Raw genomic sequence first — 12,075 nt, 5'->3', positions numbered from 1 at the left:
CCACATGTCACTATACATGCATGTGGGAGGTGTGCACATCCCAGACACCATCCATGTAAAGGACTAAGGAACACATACATGGCATGTGGTGTATAGCATTGGCTACACACAATAGTCACCCAGCTGATTGGATGTGGGGTGCAATACCCACCTGTGTGGGCAAATGCAGTAACTACAGGCCTGAGCCACAATGCAGACCATTGTCATGTGGCCTGATGCCATTGTATACCCATTGCCTACCCTTGTACAGCCTGCTGGCACAGTTGACCACCACACACCTGTGTAGACAGGCACCCATGCATGTCAGAACTAGCACCCTGTATGTTTGTGTGTGTGTGTTGTATGGTGTGTACGTCCACATCCACACTCACTACAACCCCCCAGGGCATACTAAAGCATGCTGTCTGATGTCTGACATCTCTTCATACACTTTTTCCATACGGTCTCCGTATGACCCGTGTGGTGCATGTGATACCTGCACATTGATGTGTTGTGGCAATCCCACGACTGATGAGTTGCACTCCTGGCCCTGCCAAGTGTGTCAATGTGTGTGCGTCCCTGTGTGAGTGTGCCTGTGTTGATGCTGGCACCTGTTCATGTAGACAGGCACGTGTACGACACCTACCATATATCTACAGTATCCCTGTTGCAGATGTCACTCACCCTCACATATATGTTCTAAGTGCTCCACATCAGGTAACCCATGTGGTGCATCCAGTAACTGCATCAAACTGTGCTAGCACTACATAGCTGTTGGGGGTTTGATACCCTGTGCTGGTAGGTGTCTGACACAAACATGCTTCAGTTTTACCTTCCCATCCCTCCCAGATATGTATCTGCCTCTGTCTGCCTCCATCCACTCCCTCTCTGTTGGATGTGGAGACCCACACCTGCCTTGATTAGGCAGCAGTATGTGTATTTTATGTGATGCTGATGGCCTCTGTACGAATTGCAGCCCTCCCCTAGCTGATTGCATGTGGAACAGCTGTGGTAACATTCCCATAGCCAATAGTATGGAAACACACTCCAATACCTAGGAACATCATGGTGGTGTTGGGCCTTAGCAGTCACTGCCAGCAGGAACTAGATTTGATGTTTGGCAAACAGCATCCCAGATGGATTGGGGATTTACTTCTAACAACATACACTGTGGAAAGAGGGCAACCAACAGGAGAGGGATGTGCCTGACCTGACTACAGACTGTAAGTGCTGCTATAATACATTTGGAGTAATGTTGGTTTAACAGTGTTTGTCTGGATATGCCTGTCGTACATGTTGCATACCTCCCATGTCAGTTCCATGTATATGAGGAATCGTCATCTGCAGGGTCATCTGCATACTGGGCAGTGTTGTGCCTATGGTTTCATGTGTTAGCCACTGTGCATCATTCTGTGGAATGCAGACGGTAGTGTGAGGATTGCAATCTGTAGTTGGTGAAGGCCATGACAGTTACTGACTTCATATCCCTTATAGGACATATGTTGCAACAAACCCTGTTACAATGGAAAATATATGAGGTTATCACAGCAGCATGTGTATACTGGCCCTGTGTATGTGCTGTCAGCCACACCTCTGTCAACCTTTGTACATATGGCATGCATGAAGTGGTGCATATGTGCTGGACACCATAAATACTGTCATCATATCTGAAAACAAGCCAGTGATATATTAGATTGCTACACATGTCATGTACAGTAGTAGTTATAATTCATGACGTAAGCTGGACATTCTGTGGATGATTGTACAGTACTGAGGTCTGTGTAGTGATGGTGAATGTCAGCAGTGTGTGTATTGTTAATATGTACTTCAGCCTGTGGACAGACTGTGGTAGATGTCATTGTTCTAGCTCCCCTTATCTCAGATGTTGCATGCTGCCCCACTGTATGGTACCATTTTGCTGTACATATTTGTAGGGCCATATACACACACATGTTCCATACCACAGACAGCCATCATAACAAACTGTGTAGCAGCCCAGTATATGTAGGATCATTCTGTGAGTGGCACATATGAGGATGGTGTAGAACAGATAGTCCATATACTGTAATGTTATGCTAGCTTACCATATGTGGTTGTGGCTGTGGCTGTGTTCACATTGGTTGTGATTATGCACTGTCACACAGGTGTATCTAACCCTGTGCTGTGGCATGGCTGTCAAGCCTGCTGTATATGCAGGTACATGTGCATTACCCCATACGAGATGTAGGCCAGTGTTGAAGCAATCTGCCTGTAGCCTGCACAGTGCATTGTTACATGCCTAGCAGCTTAGTGTACTTAACCAGTGGGATGTTATGTGCAGTTACTTGCAAGATGTAATCAGGAGCGGCCTTAGGTCAACTGGTGCCCTAGGCAAAAAGGCTCCACGGTGCCCCTCACACACCATCTGGTGCCCCCATCCTGGTCTACATACATCAAATAAATAGTAGATAAAAGAGTGAGAGTAGTCACCACGATCAATGTAAGTCACAGTTCACAAATTCCAATCGATAAATCACCATAAAAAGTCCAAAGCATTTATTGCAAAAGAAGAATGAGCGCTTTAGGCGTGCTAGCTACGCTTCATCAGATACAATTACAAAAAAGTGCATCACATTTAAATACAAGACATTTTGGCGGGCTCATCAATCCATTAACCTATTAGTGCATTAATTATTGGCTGCAACTTCAATAGTATTATAATCTCAATAGTCTACAATCTACACGCAAATCCAAATATAAGTAATGCATCATATCTCACTCCAAACTAAGATAACAGCTTTCCGTCTTACATAAATAGAAAAATACTCATTTTTCGGTATAAGCAAAAACTAAGTTAAAAGTTCCGTATATATTGCAAACACAAAACGAATCATACACCTTAATGTTTGAAAGCATAAACACAATTGTCACTTATTTCATATAAAATACAAATGCAAATGTTGAGACAAACCCTATTTGGTGTGGACCAGCAGCGTTCTCCATACCTAATCCTTCAGACAAGATATTATCCAAGTGAAGACGTAAAACCTGGAACTATCCAGGACGTCATCACTAGGTGTCGCTAACTCACTGACCCTATCCTCAAGCGTCTGAATACACGTCTAACTCTATCAGGTCCCTAAACCCTAATGCTTGACTGATAACCACTAAAACATAACTAACCAACTCACATCTACTGAAAGCTATATCATAAAACCATGATTGTATGGGTGATATAGAATATCAACAATATACCCAGTCACTGGCATATTGATATGCCTTCATGATGGAATTGGCCAAAAGTGAAAACGCACAAAATTACACAAAATTACATAAAAATCAAAACCGTGCAGAAAAACAACATGAATATCCATTCTGCACATGTCGGGGTATATATCTCTACTATGTCCAAAATACGGTAAAACATGTGTTATATATTTACGATTTGTTATCAATTGATTTACCGTATTTTGGACATAGTAGAGATATATACCCCGACATGTGCAGAATGGATATTCATGTTGTTTTTCTGCACGGTTTTGATTTTTATGTAAATGCCCTTTTTCGAGGTTAGTATACTGTGCCTCTGTCTAACAGTGACACAGAAGTGATACCCGGGGTAAACCTACGATCTCCCATCCACTCATCAAGATTCCTCTTGAAGAGAGTCAATGAGGGACTCTGCCTAACCTGGACTGGGATTTTATTCCAGAGTGAAGGGAGCCTCTGGGTTATGAATCTGTCCCTCCAGCATGTCCTATTTATTTCAGTGCTGAGGTTCAAGTCTCTCGGAGCGTGGCTCGATGGGATTTGGATTTTCTGAGGTGCAGCATGACCATTAATTCCGGGTTGGACATGGCTTTATACGTCAGGCACAGATCGCCTCTGAACAGGCGGTATGCCACTGAGTAGAGCTGGAGTTTCTTTAACCGGGCAGCATATGGCATCTGTTTGAGCCCTTTGATCCTCTTGGTGAGGTACTTTTGGGGTCTTTCCAGTTGCTGCAGGTGTCTGGTAAGGTACATCCCAAAAGGGGCATTGTACTCAATTATGGGCCTGATGAGGGATGAGTAAAGAGGCACGATGATGTCCCCTGATCTAGATGTGAATCCCTTCATGATTAGGTCGGCTATATAAAATGTTTGTCTAACCACTTTGGCCACGTGGTTGTCAAATAAGAGATTGCTATCAACTTGGGTCCCCAGGTCCCTAATTACTTCTTCCGTACTTAATGGATTTCACCTATGTGGTAATTTGTGGGCACTTTGTTTTTGCCAAAGGGGATAACTATACACTTTTTGGCATTTAGCTTGAGGCCATGCCTCTGGCAACAGTTGTCTGTTTCTATGAGGCCCTTTTGGAGGATGCTTGTGTCAGCTGGAGAGTCGATTATGGCACCCAGTTTGCAGTCATCTGCGAACTTGGTCAGCCACAGTCCTTCTGTGTTGGCCTGTACCTCCGAGAAATATATACCGAACAAGAGAGGTACCAGGACTGAGCCTTGTGGGACACCACTTGTAACTGGTTTGGAGTCTGACATGGCTCCAGCAATTCTAACCATGTGGGTTCTGTCTTTGAACCAATTTGCAATCCATCTAGTGACATAGGGGTTTATATTTAAGCTGGTGAGCTTATCTATAATGCCCGAGTGGGGTATTGTATCGAAGGCTTTTGCGAGGTCCAGGTAGGCTGTGTGGACCACCTTCCCCTCATCAATGGCCTTGGTGACTGTTTCAAAGAAATCAACCAGGTTTAAGAGGCAGGATCTGCCCTTAACAAAGCCGAACTGGGTAGGATCCAGTGTTTGTAGGTCCCCAATATCTTTATTTATGAGGTCCATGATGATCCTTTCCATAGCTTTGCAGACCAAGCTAGTCAGGCTTATGGGGCGATAGTTTCCAGGATCCGTTGAGGCACCACCTTTATGGAGAGGGACCACTGTTGCTGTACGCCACTCTTTGGGCACATATCCTGTAGTAAGGCTGAGATTGAACAGTAGTTTTATGTTTGGGTTTAGCTCTTCTTGGAGTTCATGTAGGATGCAGCCGGGACACCGTCTTGTCCCATTGACGCTGTGTTTTTGCTTTGGAGGGCGGCTCTTACCTGAGCATCTGAGATGTCAGGGGCAGTACTCTGCTGAGATATATTTGCCCTTTGGTGGGGAGGGGGGTTTGCTGAACCTGTCAGCTAGGATGTTGGCAATGTCTGTGGGTTTGGTGTATTTTTTGTCATTTTGGACTAATTCTGAGCATATCTGGGAATTACCACCCAGGTTCCTAACATAACTAAAGAAAGCCTTGTGATTATCCTTAGTGTCCTGTGCAATTTTTCTCTCAAGCTGGCCTTAGACAATTTTATGTGTGCCCGTAGTTTTTGCTAATACTGATCAGTGATGCCTTCCCTTTTTGGGATTTTGCTCTATCATTTAGTAGCTTCCTCCTTCTATTGTATAGTTTGTTTATGTCTGGGGTCCACCAGACAGGACGTCTGCCTTTGGAGGATTGGGTCTTGGTTTTATTTGGGATCGCATGATCCATGCATTCCTGAAGGTGTTCATAGAATGCGTTTATAAAGGATTCTGTCTGGGCATTATTTTCCACAGGCCCGGGGGCTTTGAAGGATTCCACCTCAGTTTTGAGGAGTGTGAAATTTGCTTTAGAGAAGTTTTTCACTGCGGTTTTCTGGGCAGGGGTTGGGATCGGGATGTGAATATCCAGTGAGATTAGTTTATGGTCTGATCTTACCAGTGAGGGATACACTTCTGGTCTGGAGCATAGAGTCCCCATGTTGGTGATGATCAGGTCCAGTATGTTTTCCCCTCTTGTGGGAGTGGTAACAAGTTGTTCCATAGCATTTGAGTTTATAAATTCTATGAGCCTTTGGGCTAGGGTGTTGGAGCTAGAGTAATGCCCCCAGTCTATGTATGGGTAGTTGAAGTCGCCCAATATAATGGTGTTTGGAGAGACCTTCATATTTTCCAGTGTTCTCAGGAAGGCCGAGTGGGGTTTCTGGGTTTGGGAGGGTGGTCTGTAGCAGGCTATAAACTGGAAGGCAGTTTTACGCACTGTTGGTGTACTAAGGGATCATGTGTATACCTCTGGCTGTACAGGGTGCGTTCGAAGTTCCACATATAGTGGCCAATATCTCTGCTGCACTCCACAGGAGCATTACATGCTACCAACGGCACCTTACAATGATTTCCTTAGGATGTCTGTCAGTAGCCAATGGCACACAAGTTATAAGCAGATGTCAGCATTCTTACACACCATGTCTGTGAAGACAATCCCAACGACAGTAGCAACAGTCTAGTAATATATCTGCTATACGTACCTGTCATCCCCTTGCACTACGACTTTGGGACTGTAGGGGCTGGTGTACAGCTACACTCCATGTCCAGGACATATGGTGAAAATATATGTACATATACTTATCCAGATAGCCATATATATATATATATATATATATATATATATATATATATATATATAGATATATATATATATAGATATATATATATATATAGGTTTTCTATTAAAATTGAGCGGCACTCCGTCGACTGTGCTATAGTCAGCAACAGAAGTTTGAAAACGTCTAATGTCGAAGTCAAAAAATGAATCTAGGAACGGTTTTAACATGGGTCGAGTTAGGTGTTCAGTATTGTTCTGAACCACAAACATCTCCCTACCTCGACCCTTGTTGTTAAAACCCATTCATAGATTGTTTTTGACTCTCATGATATCATTTACTTCCGTTTTTGAACTTAGCCGTACGGTCGCTCAATTTTAATAGTAAACCTATATATATATATATATATATATATATATATATATATATATATATATATATATATATATATATATATATATATATATATATATATATATATATATATATATATATATATATATATATATATATATATATATATATGTATATATATATATATATATATATATATATATATATATACATATATATATATATATATAAAATTACACGTGTACTACATTGAATTACCACTGTCATGGCAGACACCCACTATAAATCCCTACAGCATGTGGGCGTGGTCCGTTTACATTTCCTGTGTGATGGACATCCGTCCTGTGTGTGGGCATCAGTGATACAGGCAGCAGGTATCAATACCTCTTACAGGAGAACGTGCACACTCAGAGTGGACACATATTTGTAGGAGAATCAGGAACTAGAGACAGTGTGTGGGTAGAGTTGTGTAATGCTTTGCATAGTATTGGTATTACAGGGTGTGTGTGTGTGTGTGTACATACTAGTGTACCTTGGAATGCAGTCTGTCTGCATAGCTCACTACTGTTGGCCTAACCTCTTGCTGGACAGAGGTATGCCTATCATGTGTTGTCCATCCACCATACAGTTCCTGTGTCAGATATTACACTGACAGTGTGTGTGTTGCATGCTATCAGTACATGGCTACATCCATGTCTATATCTAACATCAATTCCCTGACTAAGGGTATGTTGCAGACTATCCTGTAACACTAGCACCTTGCTTAGTGTATGGCAACAGTGTTCCACATATATGCCTGTGTTCCAGCCTCTGTCCTCCACCTACATACCAAGCTTTGCACATATGACATGCTCTCAGGGGTTGTTCTGTAGTGGGATGTGAGTATATCACACTGCCATTGTTGCCATTAGTCCACTGCTGTTGTATCCCTCACACATAGAGTGGGGCTGGGGCCATATATGTGTGGGCATCACCTATACAACACACGTGCACCCTTATGCACTGCTGAGGCTAGTGTATGTAATAGTGGTATATGGGCTTGTATTATTGAGTCTAGGTGGGGAGCACCATAAATGAGCTAGGTTGTTACAAAATGTGGGGGTATCAGGGGTTAGTTGCCACAAGGTATGTGGATGTACAGTACCATATACGCCACCTATATTGACATTACTTACATGACTTGGGGTACTGCAAGCCTACTGCCTCCTGCCATACAGACTGTTCTGTGTGTTATGCCTTGTTATGTACCGGGTACAACCCATTTGATCACAAAACGTCTTTATCTCCAATATAGATTGCACAGAATGTAGATAGAGGCTGCTGAACTACACACCTGCAGTGCATATTGTTGATTGTGTGGTACCCTGTGGCCCAGTGTGTCTGCATTGTACATTCTGAACGGCTTGGCCTGGACAGCAACAGCTGTGAACCTTTCCAGACTACTGTATTAGTGTAACTGTTTCACAGTTGCAGTACTCCGTTTATATGGTTGTCAGTATTTGAACAGCTATATGATATGGCATATAGAACTGTTATAGTACACAATTAAAGGATTCCCATGTCTGCAAACCTGTGTGTGGTGTCTTTCCTATGACCTTTCTATGGGTATATGTTGCAGGCAATGATTGACATTAGTATGTGTCACCCATCCAGTTGGTCAGGTATTAACTGTAGGCATAGTGGCTGTTGCATACTGTGTGCACCTCCTACATATGTATCTTATTGTACATATATCTGCATGTGTATGTGTAGTCACATGTATATATATATATATATATATATATATATATATATATATATATGTATATCTGTATCTGCATATATGTGTCTGTGTAGCTGTATCCTGGGGACATTGATGGCTTCCACATATTACATGTCCTATGGGATGCAGACTGTACTTGGTAGTGTATTGCAGGGCGCATGTGTTTGGCTGTGGGGGGATGCCTATTCGTACAAGACGTATAGTGTGTGGGGCCCCTCAATCCCATTAACGGTGCATGTGGACATAGATGTATTTGTTAATCTTCAATTGCTATCTACAGATGTATGGCCATATATACCTATATAGATATATTAATCTGCTAACAGCTATATAAGTATATGTGCATAGATAGTGATATATATGTATATAGAGTTAGTAAAACAACATATATATTTATATATATATGTATATCTATACATATAAGGGTATGTTGTATCTGCTAAGGTTGCAATATAGTTACACATGCAGACATCTAGATGTTGGTATACATTCTCTGAACTGTTGCAGGACAGGACTGGCTGACATGTTTCTGAAACATTGACTGTTTGTGTACCTGTCATGGCTTAGTGGTACATCACTTTGTCTAGGGTGTGCAGGTTACTTGGCTTGAACCTTGCAAGAGCTGTTTATTATGTTGCTGGGCAGAACACGGCCCATTGGATAGAGAGTGATTAATGCACCTTAAAGCAGTTGTAAGCAGGTTTGTGTGTTCTGCCCAGCAGCGAAATAAACAGCTCCTGCAAGTCTTAAAACCAGGACCCTACACACCATACACAAGACCCTACAAACCATACACAAAGTGATTTACCACTAAGCCATGATAGATGTGCATAATTGTGATGTTTTCACATACATATCATCCAGCCCAGGTATACAACACTACAGGGAATGTATTCTGCCATATAGATGTATTTGTGTGTGTGTGTTTGTGTGTGTGTGTGTGTGTGTGTGTGTGTGTGTGTGTGTGTGTGTGTGTGTGTGTATATATATATATATATATATATATATATATATATATATATCTATATATATATATATATATATATATATATATATATATATATATATATATATATATATATATATATTCATCTTTAAATGGATATAACATATCTATATATGTAGATATAGGTATAGAAATATACATATACACACACACACACACACACACACACACACACACACATATATATATATATATATATATATATATATATATATATATATATATCAGCCAATAAATACATATATACATAGATACGCATACAACCCTCGATATATATGTATATATCCACATGTCCACATATATACAGCTCTAGGAATGCATATATGTCAGCATATATATGGCTCACCTTTCAAAGGGAGAAATCCATATGTCTGAAAGCTGGAAGGCCAAAAGTATGCTCTCAACATTGCATAATCTTGCAATACATGCATCGAATGTGCAATGAGCGAATGTCACTATGCATTCGCTCATTGCAGATTAGGCAATTTGGTTGCGGATGCCACTATAGTGGGGATGGGGAATAATTACCTATCCCCACTGTAGCGCATACTAGGAGTTAGTACATCACAGTAGGGGGATTGTAGGGGGCCCATACCCCCAGAGGGGGGGTGCAGGGAGGCATGCCCCCCGGCATTACGATATGTATTCCAATTTGCAGTTCGAGAGTCTGCGAAGGTGCCTTTAGAAATGCAGTGTTTTTAACTGTGGTGCAGTAAGAAATGACGGGTTAGTCCTTTCGGCTTGCAGAAAGGGCCGTTCAAAGGAATGATTGTCTCCCTGTCAAAGGTGAACACATATATCAATATAGGTATATATGGACAAACATCTGTAGATGGAACTGGGAATGTATCCACAACATATATGTCCACATGCACCATTGATGGGTTTGAGAGACCCAAACAACATACATCTGGCCTGGATATGTATCCTCCCCAGCCAAACACATCTGGCCTGCAGTACAAAACCAGCCTTAGCAGATCCCATAATCAGGACCCTACACAACAAGGGGAGTACATGTTAACAGTACTCCATCCCACCTGTAGTATGTAAGGCTGGTATTGCTAACATATCATGCAGTACAGTCAAGTGATGTGTCATGCTTGGGGAAACCCCCTGGGCAGGTCCAGTAAATAGCTGGGATCCCTCATACATTCAATAGCCCTACACCTGACAATGGATTCACCAATGTTGGCAGGGACGACCACAAATCCACCATGTCAGCTGGGAACTACCACCCAGTATCCTGATAACCCTGTTCTACAGGGACATGGAACATATCAGCAATGAACCCATGGCCAGTGTCACTGGTAATCTCAACACACAGGACCCCGCCAATGTTGGACATGTCAAAGACAGAGAATACATCCTGAACCTGGTATACCTCCTTCACCCAATCATGACTGGTGTAGATGAGGGTTAGGAGGTGCATAATGCCTATTTAGATCATAGTAGGCTTTTGTACACCATTCCACATGTAGGAATGTGTGTAGTTGTTAAGGGATCTACCTCCATTCACAGAATATGTTTCCACCAGGACTGCTTGGCATATGCCAACATTCCACAGGTGTCATCCTATGGACATACAGTCACTCACAGGTCATAGATGTGTCAATGCCCTCCTCCACACTGTTGAGGTGTGCAGCACTGCTGGGGTTGCTATAACTTACTGGGTGTGGCTGTTGGGGACATAACTGCCATTATTGCAGTTAATGTTGCATCTATCCCCCACATAGCTTTCTGTAATACTGTACAGTGTATGTAATCAGGTTGTTAGCTGTTGTTTACACCATTCACAGTAGTTGAGTGCCTCACACCCTCCAAAGGGTAGGGCTATGCCACTGGCATTGCCACACACATGTTACTTAGATGAGGATTGCAGTAGAGTGGGGAGAGGGACATACACCCTGCTGTTAGCATGTTCAATGTCATCCACATTGCAGACTGCATATATAGCACTGTGTGGTTGTGTCTATCCTGTCTTGGTGGGATTACATGGGCAACAGATGTGTTACCTGCACGGGGACATACCTCCATGTGTGCAGTCTTGTACCTGTACTGCATCCAAATCAAAGGCACTGTGTGTTGTACCCAGCCATGGCATGTGTACCACCCACTACACTTACTGGTGTCCACTGTAGAAGGCCTGCTGACACCACTATACCCATCAGCCATGTGGCACATGGACAAACACAACACAATCAGAATAGATACTGGTGACAACAATACAACATTGTTAATTACAGCTATGATGCATCATGGCTGCACGGCTACATCTTCCAAGATATTAGCATTTCACATTACTGCTGACAACATTCTACACATCATTCCATTGCTACACTGTTGTACAGTCACCCTGTGCATCCACATCATGTTAGCTTGTCCCTGCATCGATGTTACAGATGTCAGGGAGTGGCACATGTATCATCATATGCACAGGGCGTGTTGTTGGTTTGCCTGAGACCTAGGCCGAGCCATACAATTGACAACATGTGTGTGTGTGTGTGTGTGTGTGTGTGTGTGTGTGTGTGTGTGTGTGTGTGTGTGTGGGGGGGGCATAGTACTGTTATGGGCCACTGGTGATGTCATGTGT

The sequence above is a fragment of the Protopterus annectens genome, chromosome 4.part0, assembly GCF_019279795.1.
Source record: "Protopterus annectens isolate FY-2018-M chromosome 4.part0, PAN1.0, whole genome shotgun sequence".
Lineage (NCBI taxonomy): Eukaryota > Metazoa > Chordata > Ceratodontiformes > Protopteridae > Protopterus > Protopterus annectens.
This window is presented reverse-complemented; position numbering follows the sequence as displayed.